Genomic DNA, 14,091 nt, shown 5'->3' with positions numbered 1-14,091 from the left:
TTCAGGATCTCTTGCACTTACATGTGCAGCAGAGTACTGCAATGGAAGCATGCTGGGCCCATAACCCAGAGGTAGGCAGATTGAAACTATCCTTTGCTATATGCATTATTTTTTTGTACATTAAAGTAATTCATAACTGGGATTGATATTTTAGCTTTTATTTTTACTTAAAGTACAATAACTTTTACCATTTTAATTTGTTTTAATAGTATATTGACAGTATTGTTTTCTTTCAAAAATCCAAGCCACTGCATCTTTGCTGTTTTCTCATATGGAAGTCTGTTTAATGTGAAAACAAGGTGATATCTAATTAGCACACAGGTAAGGAATTAAGAAAATCTTTATTTAAGGGTGAAGATGTTTCTCACAAAATCGTTGCCCCAATGCATCATTGAAATTCAAGCTGGAAAGATGATTTTAATATATCACTTGTACATTTTGTATTGCTCTTCTGGTGACAATGTAGTTTGTTTTTGTCAATTACCATTTTAATAATCGGGTAAAGAAAATTAATTGGATTTTTGAAAGAAAACAATACTGTCAATATACTATTAAAACAAATTAAAATGGTAAAAGTTATTGTACTTTAAGTAAAAATAAAAGCTAAAATATCAATCCCAGTTTTGGATTACTTTAATGAACAAAAAAAAATGCATATAGCAAAGGATAGTTTCAATCTGCCTACCTCTGGGTTATGGGCCCAGCATGCTTCCAGTGCAGTACTCTGCTACACATGTAAGTGCAAGAGATCCTGAAGCACTCACTCATCATGCGAAAGTACCAATGTGTTTCTTCATTGGTTGCTGGAAGAAACATCTTACAAAAACTCTCCAGATTATTGACTTTTTAAAGTTTTTCTAGGAAACGTTCTAGATGAATGCTTATTAGTCTTTGTCAGTATGTACTTTTTGCAAAGTGTCTCTGTGGCGCAATCGGTTAGTGTGTTCAGCTATTAATCAAAAGGTTGGTGGTTCAATCCCACCCAGGGACGTAATTGACCTTGTGATCAGATTTTGGTGATATTTAAGTAGACAAGTCAAAATTGCAAACCCCCTCTTATGGTGTAGGGTACCTGGCCTTCTCTGATGTAATCAGAGTTAGATTTGATTAAGTGATTTTATAAAAAAACAGCTAGGAAGCACAATTTAGCAGTGGGTTGCAGAGAAAAAGAAAAATGCTGGCAGAAAAATCCAATTGAGTGATTAAACAGCTCTTCATTTTCTGGCTTTATTTTTATGATAACAAATTTGTTCTCTGAAAAGTGTCCACAAAGCCAAGTATCTGATTAACATCTTTGTAGGGATGGTTTTTCACCTATTACTAAATTAAACATGCTTCATTGGAAAGGCAGCAAGATGCATCCTCATTTCAATATCTACGGAAATAATACAGGTTGACACCAGGAAACATTAACGCCACTGCATCTTTGCTGTTTTCTCATGTGGAAGTCTGTTTAATGTGAAAACAAGGTGATATCTAATTAGCACACAGGTAAGGAATTAAGAAAATCTTTATTTAAGGGTGAAGATGTTTCTCACAAAATCGTTGCCCCAATGCATCATTGAAATTCAAGCTGGAAAGATGATTTTAATATATCACTTGTACATTTTGTATTGCTCTTCTGGTGACAATGTAGTTTGTTTTTGTCAATTACCATTTTAATAATCGGGTAAAGAAAATTAATTGGATTTTTGAAAGAAAACAATACTGTCAATATACTATTAAAACAAATTAAAATGGTAAAAGTTATTGTACTTTAAGTAAAAATAAAAGAGCAAAAATGTCAATCCCAGTTTTGGATTACTTTAATTAACAAAAAAAAATGCATATAGCAGAGGATAGTTTCAATCTGCCTACCTCTGGGTTATGGACCCAGCATGCTTCCATTACAGTACTCTGCTGCACATGTAAGTGCAAGAGATCCTGAAGCACTCACTCATCATGGGAAAGTACCAATGTGTTTCTTCATTGGTTGATGGAAGAAACATCTTACAAAAACTCTCCAGATTATTGACTATTTAAAGTTTTTATAGGAAACGTTCTAGATGAATGCTTATTAGCCTTTGTCAGTATGTACTTTTGAAAAGTATCGCTGTGGCGCAATCAGTTAGTGTGTACGGCAATTAACCAAAAGGTTGGTGGTTCAATCCCACCCAGGGACGTAATTGACCTTGTTATCAGATTTTGTTGATCTTTAAGTAGACAAGTCAAAATTTCGAATACCCCTGTTATGGTGTAGGGTACCTGGCCTTCTCTGATGTAATCAGAATTAGATTTGATTCAGTGATTTTATAAAAACAGCTAGGAAGCACAATTTAGCAGTGGGTTGCAGAGAAAAAGAAATATGCTGGCAAAAAAATCCAATTGAGTGATTAAACAGCTCTTCATTTTCTGGCTTTATTTTTATGCTAACAAATTTGTTCTCTGAAAAGTGTCCACAAAGCCAAGTATCTGATTAACATCTTTGTAGGGATGGTTTTTCACCTATTACTAAATTAAACTTGCTTCATTGGAAAGGCAGCAAGATGCATCCTCATTTCAATATCTACTGAAATAATACAGGTTGACACCAGGAAACATCAACGCCACTGCATCCTTGCTGCTTTCTCATGTGGAAGTCTGTTTAATGTGAAAACAAGGAGATATCTAATTAGCACACAGGTAAGGAATTAAGAAAATCTTTATTTAAGGGTGAAGATGTTTCTCACAAAATCGTTGCCCCAATGCATCATTGAAATTCAAGCTGGAAAGATGATTTTAATATATCACTTGTACATTTTGTATTGCTCTTCTGGTGACAATGTAGTTTGTTTTTGTCAATTACCATTTTAATAATCGGGTAAAGAAAATTAATTGGATTTTTGAAAGAAAACAATACTGTCAATATACTATTAAAACAAATTAAAATGGTAAAAGTTATTGTACTTTAAGTAAAAATAAAAGAGCAAAAATATCAATCCCAGTTTTGGATTACTTTAATTAACAAAAAAAAATGCATATAGCAGAGGATAGTTTCAATCTGCCTACCTCTGGGTTATGGACCCAGCATGCTTCCATTACAGTACTCTGCTGCACATGTAAGTGCAAGAGATCCTGAAGCACTCACTCATCATGGGAAAGTACCAATGTGTTTCTTCATTGGTTGATGGAAGAAACATCTTACAAAAACTCTCCACATTATTGACTTTTTAAAATGTTTCTAGGAATCGTTCTAGATGAATGCTTATTAGCCTTTGTCAGTATCTACTTTTGCAAAGTGTTGCTGTGGTGCAATCAGTTAGTGTGTAAGGCTATTAACCAAAAGGTTGGTGGTTCAATTCCACCCAGGGACTTAATTGACCTTGTTATCAGATTTTGGTGATCTTTAAGTAGACAAGTCAAAATTTCAAACCCCCTGTTATGGTGTAGGGTACCTGGCCTTCTCTGATGTAATCAGAGTTAGATTTGATTCAGTGATTTTATAAAAACAGCTAGGAAGCACAATTTAGCAGTGGGTTGCAGAGAAAAAGAAATATGCTGGCAGAAAAATCCAATTGAGTGATTAAACAGCTCTTCATTTTCTGGCTTTATTTTTATGCTAACTAATTTGTTCTCTGAAAAGTGTCCACAAAGCCAAGTATCTGATTAACATATTTGTAGGGATGGTTTTTCACCTATTACTAAATTAAACTTGCTTCATTGGAAAGGCAGCAAGATGCATCCTCATTTCAATATCTACTGAAATAATACAGGTTGACACCAGGAAACATTAACGCCACTGCATCCTTGCTGCTTTCTCATGTGGAAGTCTGTTTAATGTGAAAACAAGGTGATATCTAATTAGCACACAGGTAAGGAATTAAGAAAATATTTATTTAAGGGTGAAGATGTTTCTCACAAAATCGTTGCCCCAATGCATCATTGAAATTCAAGCTGGAAAGATGATTTTAATATATCACTTGTACATTTTGTATTGCTCTTCTGGTGACAATGTAGTTTGTTTTTGTCAATTACCATTTTAATAATAGGGTAAAGAAAATTAAGTGGATTTTTGAAAGAAAACAATACTGTCAATATACTATTAAAACAAATTAAAATGGTAAAAGTTATTGTACTTTAAGTAAAAATAAAAGCTAAAATATCAATCCCAGTTTTGGATTACTTTAATGAACAAAAAAAAATGCATATAGCAAAGGATAGTTTCAATCTGCCTACCTCTGGGTTATGGGCCCAGCATGCTTCCATTGCAGTACTCTGCTGCACATGTAAGTGCAAGAGATCCTGAAGCACTCACTCATCATGCGAAAGTACCAATGTGTTTCTTCATTGGTTGCTGGAAGAAACATCTTACAAAAACTCTCCAGATTATTGACTTTTTAAAGTTTTTCTAGGAAACGTTCTAGATGAATGCTTATTAGTCTTTGTCAGTATATAGTTTTTGCAAAGTGTCTCTGTGGCGCAATCGGTTAGTGTGTTCAGCTATTAATCAAAAGGTTGGTGGTTCAATCCCACCCAGGGACGTAATTGACCTTGTGATCAGATTTTGGTGATATTTAAGTAGACAAGTCAAAATTGCAAACCCCCTCTTATGGTGTAGGGTACCTGGCCTTCTCTGATGTAATCAGAGTTAGATTTGATTAAGTGATTTTATAAAAAAACAGCTAGGAAGCACAATTTAGCAGTGGGTTGCAGAGAAAAAGAAAAATGCTGGCAGAAAAATCCAATTGAGTGATTAAACAGCTCTTCATTTTCTGGCTTAATTTTTATGATAACAAATTTGTTCTCTGAAAAGTGTCCACAAAGCCAAGTATCTGATTAACATCTTTGTAGGGATGGTTTTTCACCTATTACTAAATTAAACTTGCTTCATTGGAAAGGCAGCAAGATGCATCCTCATTTCAATATCTACGGAAATAATACAGGTTGACACCAGGAAACATTAACGCCACTGCATCTTTGCTGTTTTCTCATGTGGAAGTCTGTTTAATGTGAAAACAAGGTGATATCTAATTAGCACACAGGTAAGGAATTAAGAAAATCTTTATTTAAGGGTGAAGATGTTTCTCACAAAATCGTTGCCCCAATGCATCATTGAAATTCAAGCTGGAAAGATGATTTTAATATATCACTTGTACATTTTGTATTGCTCTTCTGGTGACAATGTAGTTTGTTTTTGTCAATTACCATTTTAATAATCGGGTAAAGAAAATTAAGTGGATTTTTGAAAGAAAACAATACAGTCAATTATAAGGGCACGGTCGTGCCCTTATATTAAGGCTGAATCGAACAAACGGAATTCTCCCATAGGGAACTTCTGAGATGGGGGCATGGTGTTTGAGGGGCTACACCTCAAAACTGATTGGACGTACTGAGCTGAAATTTGGTATGGACGCGTAGAATCGTCACCCGCTGCTGCAGGACAAATTTCAGGGCAAAATAATAAAAAATGAGGAATTGGGAGTAAGCTAAATTTCCAACTGTCAGTTTTTTTCTGCCACTCCCTCTGTGGCTTTTTGACAACGTTTTCCCATAGAGTGAATGAAGATTTTTTTGGGAAGGCATAAGTCAGGATAGAGGACGAATTAAGACTTGGGGTTTGTTTTACTAGATAGAGTATGCCCCAGTGTAGTGCCTTTTGGGGTTGTGGTTTTTCAGAAAGTTATAGGGTTTTTTTAATTAAGAGAAATATGCCCCATTATAGAGATAGGACATTTCAATTTGTTGCGCCTGCGCAGTGACCGCCAGCAGGGGGTGTACAGAGAGTAGCTCTGGCAGTTGGGCACGAGGAGACAGAGCGGGAAGGAGTCACGTGGAGCTGCAGGAGGACAGCCAGCGGTTCCCGGCGTGTGAGTTCATTGAGGTCCATGAAGCGGGAGGAGATCGCCGGAGCTGCGTAGCACTGGGTGAGTTCTGTCAGGCAGCCCACCGCTGTGTACCCAGCTTCCACTTCTCCCCCGCGTGTCCGGCCACCCTCCCCTCCCGCCCGCCCGGCCACCCTCCCCTCCCGCCCGCCCGCCCGCCCGCTCGCCCGCCCGCTCGCCCGCTGTGTGCCCGGCCGCCCGCCGGACCTTCCCTGGTGGCTGCCTGCGTCTCCTCCCCGCGTCTGTAGTGCGGCTGGCAGTAGGAGGCGCCTCGGGCAGCTGTGTCCGGCCACTCCTCCCTCCTCCTCCTCCCGCTGTGTCCGGCCCTCCCTCCGTGCAGTATGCGGTATTTATCAAGGTCTCTATGGTCACCAGTCACCCCCCCCTCCCCCTCTCGCCCTCCCTGCTGTGTGTCCGTCTCCCTCCCCCCCCCCTGCTGTGTGTCCGTCGCCCCCCCCTTGCCCTCCCTGCTGTGTGTCCCCCCCCCTCCTCCCTGCAGTGTGTTCCCCCCCGCGCCCTCCCTGCTGTGTGTCCGGCCACCCTCCCCTCCTCCCGCTGTGTCCGGCCACCCTCCCCTCCTCCCGCTGTGTCCGGCCACCCCCCCCTCCCGCTGTGTCCGGCCACCCCCCCCCTCTCGCTGTGTCCGTCCACCCCCCCCTCCCGCTGTGTCCGGCCACCCCCCCCTCCCGCTGTGTCCGACCACCCCCCACTCCCGCTGTGTCTGGCCACCCCCCCCTCCCGCTGTGTCCGGCCACCCTCCCCTCCTCCCGCTGTGTCCGGTTACCCCCCCCTCCCGCTGTGTCCGGCCACCCCCCCCTCCCGCTGTGTCCGTCCACCCCCCCCTCCCGCTGTGTCCGGCCACCCCCCCCTCCCGCTGTGTCCGGCCACCCCCCCTCCCGCTGTGTCCGGCCACCCCCTCTCCTCCCGCTGTGTCCGGCCACCCCCCCTCCTCCCGCTGTGTCCGGCCACCCCCCTCCTCCCGCTGTGTCCGGCCACCCCCCCTCCTCCCGCTGTGTCCGGCCACCCCCCCTCCTCCTCTCTGCTGTGTGTCCGTTCTCCCCCCGCCCTCCCTGCTGTGTGTCCGTCCCCCCCCCCGCCCTCCCTGCTGTCCGTCCCCCCCGCCCTCCCTGCAGCGCCTGACACACGCACACGCAGCGCCTGACACACACGCAGCACCTGACACACACACAGACGCAGCACCTGACACTCACACGGACCTGACACACACGCACACACTCACACGCAGCGCCTTACACACACAGACACGCAGCGCCTGACACACACAGACACGCAGCGCCTGACACACACACACTCACGCACCTGACACACACACTCACGCACCTGACACACACACACACTCACGCACCTGACACACACACACTCACGCACCTGACACACGCACACTCACGCACCTGACACACGCACACGGCACGCAGCACCTGACACACACACACAGTACCTGACACACACACACGCAGCACCTGACACACAGACATGCAACGCCTGACACACACACGCAGACATGCAGCACCTGACACACACACGCAGACACGCAGCACCTGACACACACACACACACACGCAGCACCTGACACACACACGCAGACACGCAGCACCTGACACACACACGCAGACACGCAGCACCTGACACACACACACACACACACACACAGCACCTGACACACACACACACACACGCAGCACCTGACACAGACATGCAGCGCCTGACACACACGCAGACATGCAGCACCTGACACACACATGCAGCACCTGACAGACACACACACACACACATGCAGCACCTGACACACCCACACACACAGACATGCAGCACCTGACACACCCACACACACACGCAGCACCTGACACACATACATACATACATGTGGCATTTAACGCACACACGCACAGCACCTGACACACAATCATATACACTCAGAGCACCTAACACACACATACACTCGCAGCACCTCACACACACTCGTATACACACGCAGCACCTGCCACTCACACATATATACACATGTAGCACCTGCCACTCCCACATACATGAACAGCACCTAACACACACATATATACATGCAGCACCTGACACACACATACACGTGCAGCACCTGACAGTCACACACATACAGATGCGACACAAACACATACACGCTCAACACCTGACACCCACGTGGCAGCTGACGCATACAAATGCAGCACCTGAGATACACACATATACACGTGCAGCACCTGAGACACACACATACACGTACAGCATCTGACACACACACACATGTATGTACACGCGCGGCTCCAGGCACACACATACGTACGTACACACGCGGAATTTAACACACACACACACATACACGTGCGGCACCTGACACACATGTACGAACACGCGCGGCTCCTGACACACACACACACACGCGTGGCTCCTGACACACACACACATGTACGAACACGCGCGGCTCCTGACACACACACGTATATACGTATACGCACGGCACCTGACACCTACACGTATGTACGTATACGCACGGCTCCTGACACCCACACGCATGTACACGCGCGGCTCCTGGCACACACACACACGTACGTACACGCGCGGCACCTGACACACGCCTGTACGTACACACATGCACAGCACCTGACATACACACATGTAGGTACGCGCCACCTGACACACACACACACACGTACACGCACGACACTTGACACACACGTACGTACACGCACGGCACTGACACGTATGTACGCGCATGGCACCTGACACTCACGTACATACTAGTGATGAGTGGGTTCGGTTCGTCGGAATCCGAACCCCCCGAACTTCACCCATTTTACACGGGTCCGAGGCAGGTTCGAACCTTCCCGCCTTGCTCGGCTAGCCCGAGCGCGCACGAACGTCATCATCCCGCTGTCGGATTCTCGCGAGATTCGGATGTCTGCATTCGTGGAAAGGGATCCCATGTGTAAACATGGGACCCCTTTCAGTCCGTCTGGTCCGGGTGTTCGGTTTGTTGTTTTGCCAAGTACGTGGATTTAATCTGGAACCTGGATCAGGTGAGTATAATTATCTTTTATTTTCAGGTACCCGTGGATTCTACTTGGAGAAGAGGACCGACTGCTTCATGTCAACATAGGTAAGTATGGGTGTGTCGGCAGGTGGGAAATAAAGTTAAATTTTTACGGTGTCTGTGTCCTGTTTTTATTTGGGTATTTTTTCCCCAGTAGAACTACAGGTACCAGCGGGCCCGTTTTTCTCCTGCATGCTGGTACTTGTGGTTCTCCAAGTACCAGCTTGCGGGGGAGGCTTGCTGGGACTTGTAGTACTACTAGAAAAAACAATATTATTTAAATTTTCTCAAGGCTATCAGCCTCCCATCCGCAGCCCTTGGATGGGGGGGACAGCCTCGGGCTTCACCCCTGGCCCTTGGGTGGCTGGGGGGGACCCCTTGATTGAAGGGGTCCCCACTCCCCAAGGGTACCCCGGCCAGGGGTGACTAGTTGGATATTTAATGCCACGGCCGCAGGGCACTGTATAAAAGTGACCCCCGGCTGTGGCATTATCTGTCCAGCTAGTGGAGCCCGATGCTGGTGTAAAAAATACGGGGGACCCCTACTCTTTTTGTTCCCCGTATTTTTTGCACCAGCACCAGGCGCAGAGCCCGGTGCTGGTTTTAAAAATATGGGGGATCCCCTGTCCGTTTTTCCCCCAGATTTTTAGAACCAGGACCGGCTCGAAGAGCCCGAGGCTGGTTATGCTTTGGAGGGGGGACCCACGCAATTTTTTTTCGGGTTTTTCACATTCCATTTAAAAAATAAATAATATTTTAAAAAATATATAAATAATACTTGTGCCTCCAAAAAAGACAAACCAAGTACCTAATCCCTTCTAATATAAATAGATATGCTATTACCAAAAAAAAAAAACTGCAAAAAAAAAACATGTTTTTAAAAAATTTTTATTAGATTCCGCCAGCAAAGTGTGGCGGATTGAAAATGACGAATTTACTGTTTAAAAGCACTGTTGTCGAATTTACAAACTTCAATTGAATATACTTTTGTCGAATTGCCGCATTTGTACCATTGCAGAAAAGTCGAATTTGTCAAATGTCGAATTTTAAAGTCGAATTTTGAAAGCGTGTAAGAATAGGCTCCGTCCCCTTCTACCCCTGTACCTTGCTCTCTCCTGTCTGTGCTCTCTCCCGTCTGTAGGACTAGGCCCCGCCCCCTTCTTACCCTCCTGTGACTGCTCTCTCCTGACAAGTGGACCAGGCCTGCCCCCTACACGCTGCTGGTGTCTTCATTGTTACTTGGTCTGGAGCTCCGTTGGGGAGAGAACTCACGTGAGCTCATTAAGAATGAGGAACTGGGATGTTTTAATTTTATTGTGAGTAGTGTAGTGTGGTGATGTAGTATGTTGTATGGGGGGTATAGTGTAATTATGAAGTGCAGCATATGGGAGGGCTGTAGCATAGTGATGTAGTGTGGCATATGGGTGGTGGTAGCGCATAGGCGTGCGTACAGGGGGTGCCTGGTGCGCACAGGCACTCCCTAATGTCCAGCACCGCTGCACGCCACGCTTGCTGTAGCACAGTGATCGCTGAGTGTGTGATCGGTGGAGCCTAGCCTGCAGCTCATTTCCGTACCTCCCACCACCGCTGCACCCAACCCCCCTCTGCCTGCTGCTAATACTATGCTGAGTGCATTCGTCGGCGGCCTCACTGGGGGGACTGGCGTCACCTTGCAATGTGACATGGTGATGTCCGCCCATGCTCTCCTCCCGCCCACCTGTGCTTTCCTCCTGCTGCGGTCTCTCAGTCCTAGTGTGCCGCGGCCGCCACACCACTGGCAGTGTTCCTCTAGGAGGGACTGGGAGCTGCTGGCAGACACATTCTGCTGAGACTTACTTGTCAGTGCGGGTTCCGGACGGCAGGCGGCGGGTGGGAGGGCAGACGGGGAGCAGGTGTCACAAGGAGTGTGTGGGTAACTAATTCACAATACTTCCGCTCAACGTGGCACTGCTGGTCCTTCATCTCCCATGTCTCTTCACCAGGTGGCGGGCGGCCCGGAAATTAAGTGATGTGTTGTGCAGCAGTCAGTGTGAAGTGACTGTGAGTAACACTGGTGGTGCTGATGATGCTGCTGCAGAATCTGGAAGCAATTAATTCATAAATATAATGTACTCTATCAGTGTTTCTCTGACGTCCTAGTGGATGCTGGGAACTCCATAAGGACCATGGGGATTAGCGGCTCCGCTGGAGACTGGGCACAAAAGTAAAGCTTTAGGACTACCTGGTGTGCACTGGCTCCTCCCCCTATGACAATCCTCCAAGCCTCAGTTAGATTTTTGTGCCCGGCCGAGAAGGGTGCACACTAGCGGCTCTCCTGAGCTTCTTAGTGAAAGTTTAGTTTTAGGTTTTTTATTTTCAGTGAGACCTGCTGGCAACAGGCTCACTGCATCGAGGGACTAAGGGGAGAAGAAGCGGACTCACCTGCGTGCAGAGTGTATTGGGCTTCTTAGGCTACTGGACACCATTAGCTCCAGAGGGACCGAACACAGGCCCAGCCTCGGAGCTCGGTCCCAGAGCCGCGCCGCCGGCCCCCTTACAGAGCCAGAAGCAAGAAGAGGTCCGGAAAATCGGCGGCAGAAGACATCCTGTCTTCACCAAGGTAGCGCACAGCACTGCAGCTGTGCGCCATTGCTCCTCAGCACACTTCACACTTCGGTCACTGAGGGTGCAGGGCGCTAGGGGGGGGCGCCCTGAGCAGCAATAGAAACACCTTGGCTGGCGAAAATACATCACATATAGCCCCCAGGGCTATATGGATGAATTTTAACCCCTGCCAGATTCCACAGAAAAACGGGAGAAAAGGCCGCCGAGAAGGGGGCGGAGCCTATCTCCTCAGCACACTGGCGCCATTTTCTCTCACAGCTCCGTTGGAGGGAAGCTCCCTGGCTCTCCCCTGCAGTTACTACACTACAGAAAGGGGTTAAAAAAGAGAGGGGGGCACTAATTAGGCGTAGTATAACAATACAGCAGCTATAAGGGGAAAAACACTTATATAAGGTTATCCCTGTATATATATTATTAGCGCTCTGGTGTGTGCTGGCATACTCTCCCTCTGTCTCCCCAAAGGGCTAGTGGGGTCCTGTCCTCTATCAGAGCATTCCCTGTGTGTGTGCTGTGTGTCGGTACGATTGTGTCGACATGTATGAGGAGGAAAATGGTGTGGAGGCGGAGCAATTGCCTGTAATGGAGTTGTCACCCCCTAGGGAGTCAACACCTGAGTGGCTGAGCTTATGGAAGGAATTACGTGACAGTGTCAGCTCTTTACAAAAGATTGATGACATGAGACAGCCGGCTACTCAGCCTGTGCCTGTCCAGGTGTCTCAAAAGCCATCAGGGGCTCTAAAACGCCCGTTACCGCAGATGGCAGATACAGACGCCGACACGGATACTGATTCCAGTGTCGACGATTAAGAGACGAATGTGACTTCCAGTAGGGCCACACGTTACATGATTGAGGCTATGGAAAATGTTTTTACACATTTCTGATAATACCAGTACCACTAAAAAGGGTATTATGTTGGGTGAGAAAAAACTGCCTGTAGTTTTTCCTGCATCTGAGGAATTAAATGAAGTGTGTGATGATGCGTGGGTTTCCCCCGATAAAAACTGTTAATTCCTAAAAAGTTATTAGCATCATACCCCTTCCCGCCAGAGGATAGGGCACATTGGGAAACACCCCCTAGGGTGAATAAAGCGCTCACACGCTTGTCTAAACAGGTGGCACTACCGTCCCCGGATACGGCCGCCCTTAAGGAACCTGCTGACAGAAAGCAGTAAAATATCCTAAAATGTATATACACTCACACGGGTGTGATACTGCGACCAGCAATCGCCTCAGCCTGGATGTGCAGTGCTGGGGTGGCTTGGTCGGATTCCCTGACTGACAATATTGATACCCTAGATAGGGACAGTATATTACTGACTATAGAGCATTTACAATATGCTTTCTATATATGCGTGATGCACAGAGGGATATTTGCCGACTGGCATCAAGAGTAAGTGCGCTGTCCATTTCTGCCAGAAGAGGGTTATGGACAAGACAGTGGTCAGGTGATGCTGATTCCAAAAGGCATATGGAAGTATCGCCTTATAAAAGGGAGGAGTTATTTGGGGTAGGTCTAACAGACCTGGTGGCCACGGCAACGGCTGGGAAATCCACATTTTTACCCCAGGTAGCCTCTCAACATAAGAAGACGCCGTATTATCAGGCGCAGTCCTTTGGGCCCCATAAGGGCAAGCGGGCAAAAGGCTCCTCATTTCTGCCCCGTGGCAGAGGGAGAGGAAAAAGGCTGCAGCAAACAGCCAGTTCCCAGGAACAGAAACGGTGTGGGCCCGTCTCATAAATTTCAGCGTGCAGTGGGCTCACTCACAGGTGGACCCCTGGATCCTTCAGGTGGTATCTCAGGGGTACAAATTGGAATTCGAGACGTCTCCCCTTCGCCGTTTTCCTAAAGTCTGCTTTACCGACGTCTCCCTCCGACAGGGAGGCGGTATGGGAAGCCATTCACAAGCTGTATTCCCAGCAGGTGATAATCAAGGTACCCCTCCTACAACAGGGAAAGGGGTATTATTCCACGCTGTTTGTGGTACCGAAGCCGGACGGCTCGGTGAGACCTAATTTAAATCTGAAATCCTTGAACACTTACATACAAAGGTTCAAATTCAAGATGGAGTCACTCAGAGCGGTGATGGCAAACCGGGAAGAAGGGGATTATATGGTGTCTCTGGACATCAAGGATGCTTATCTCCATGTCCCAAATTACCCTTCTCACCAAGGGTACCTCAGGTTTGTGGTACAGAACTGTCACTATCAGTTTCAGACGCTGCCGTTTGGTTTGTCCACGGCACCCCGGGTCTTTACCAAAGTAATGGCCGAAATGATGATACTCCTTCGAAGGAAGGGAGTTTTAATTATCCCTTACTTGGACGATCTCCGGATAAGGGCAAGATCCAGGGAACAGTTGGTAGTCGGGGTAGCACTATCTCAGGTAGTGTTGCGGCAGCACGGTTGGATTCTTAATATTCCAAAATCGCAGCTGATCCCGACGACACGTCTTCTATTCCTAAGGATGATCCTGGACACAGTCCAGAAAATAAGAATTTACTTACCGATAATTCTATTTCTCATAGTCCGTAGTGGATGCTGGGGACTCCGAAAGGACCATGGGGAATAGCGGCTCCGCAGGA

This window comes from Pseudophryne corroboree, unplaced genomic scaffold, assembly GCF_028390025.1.
Source record: "Pseudophryne corroboree isolate aPseCor3 unplaced genomic scaffold, aPseCor3.hap2 scaffold_337, whole genome shotgun sequence".
NCBI lineage: Eukaryota > Metazoa > Chordata > Amphibia > Anura > Myobatrachidae > Pseudophryne > Pseudophryne corroboree.
This window is presented reverse-complemented; position numbering follows the sequence as displayed.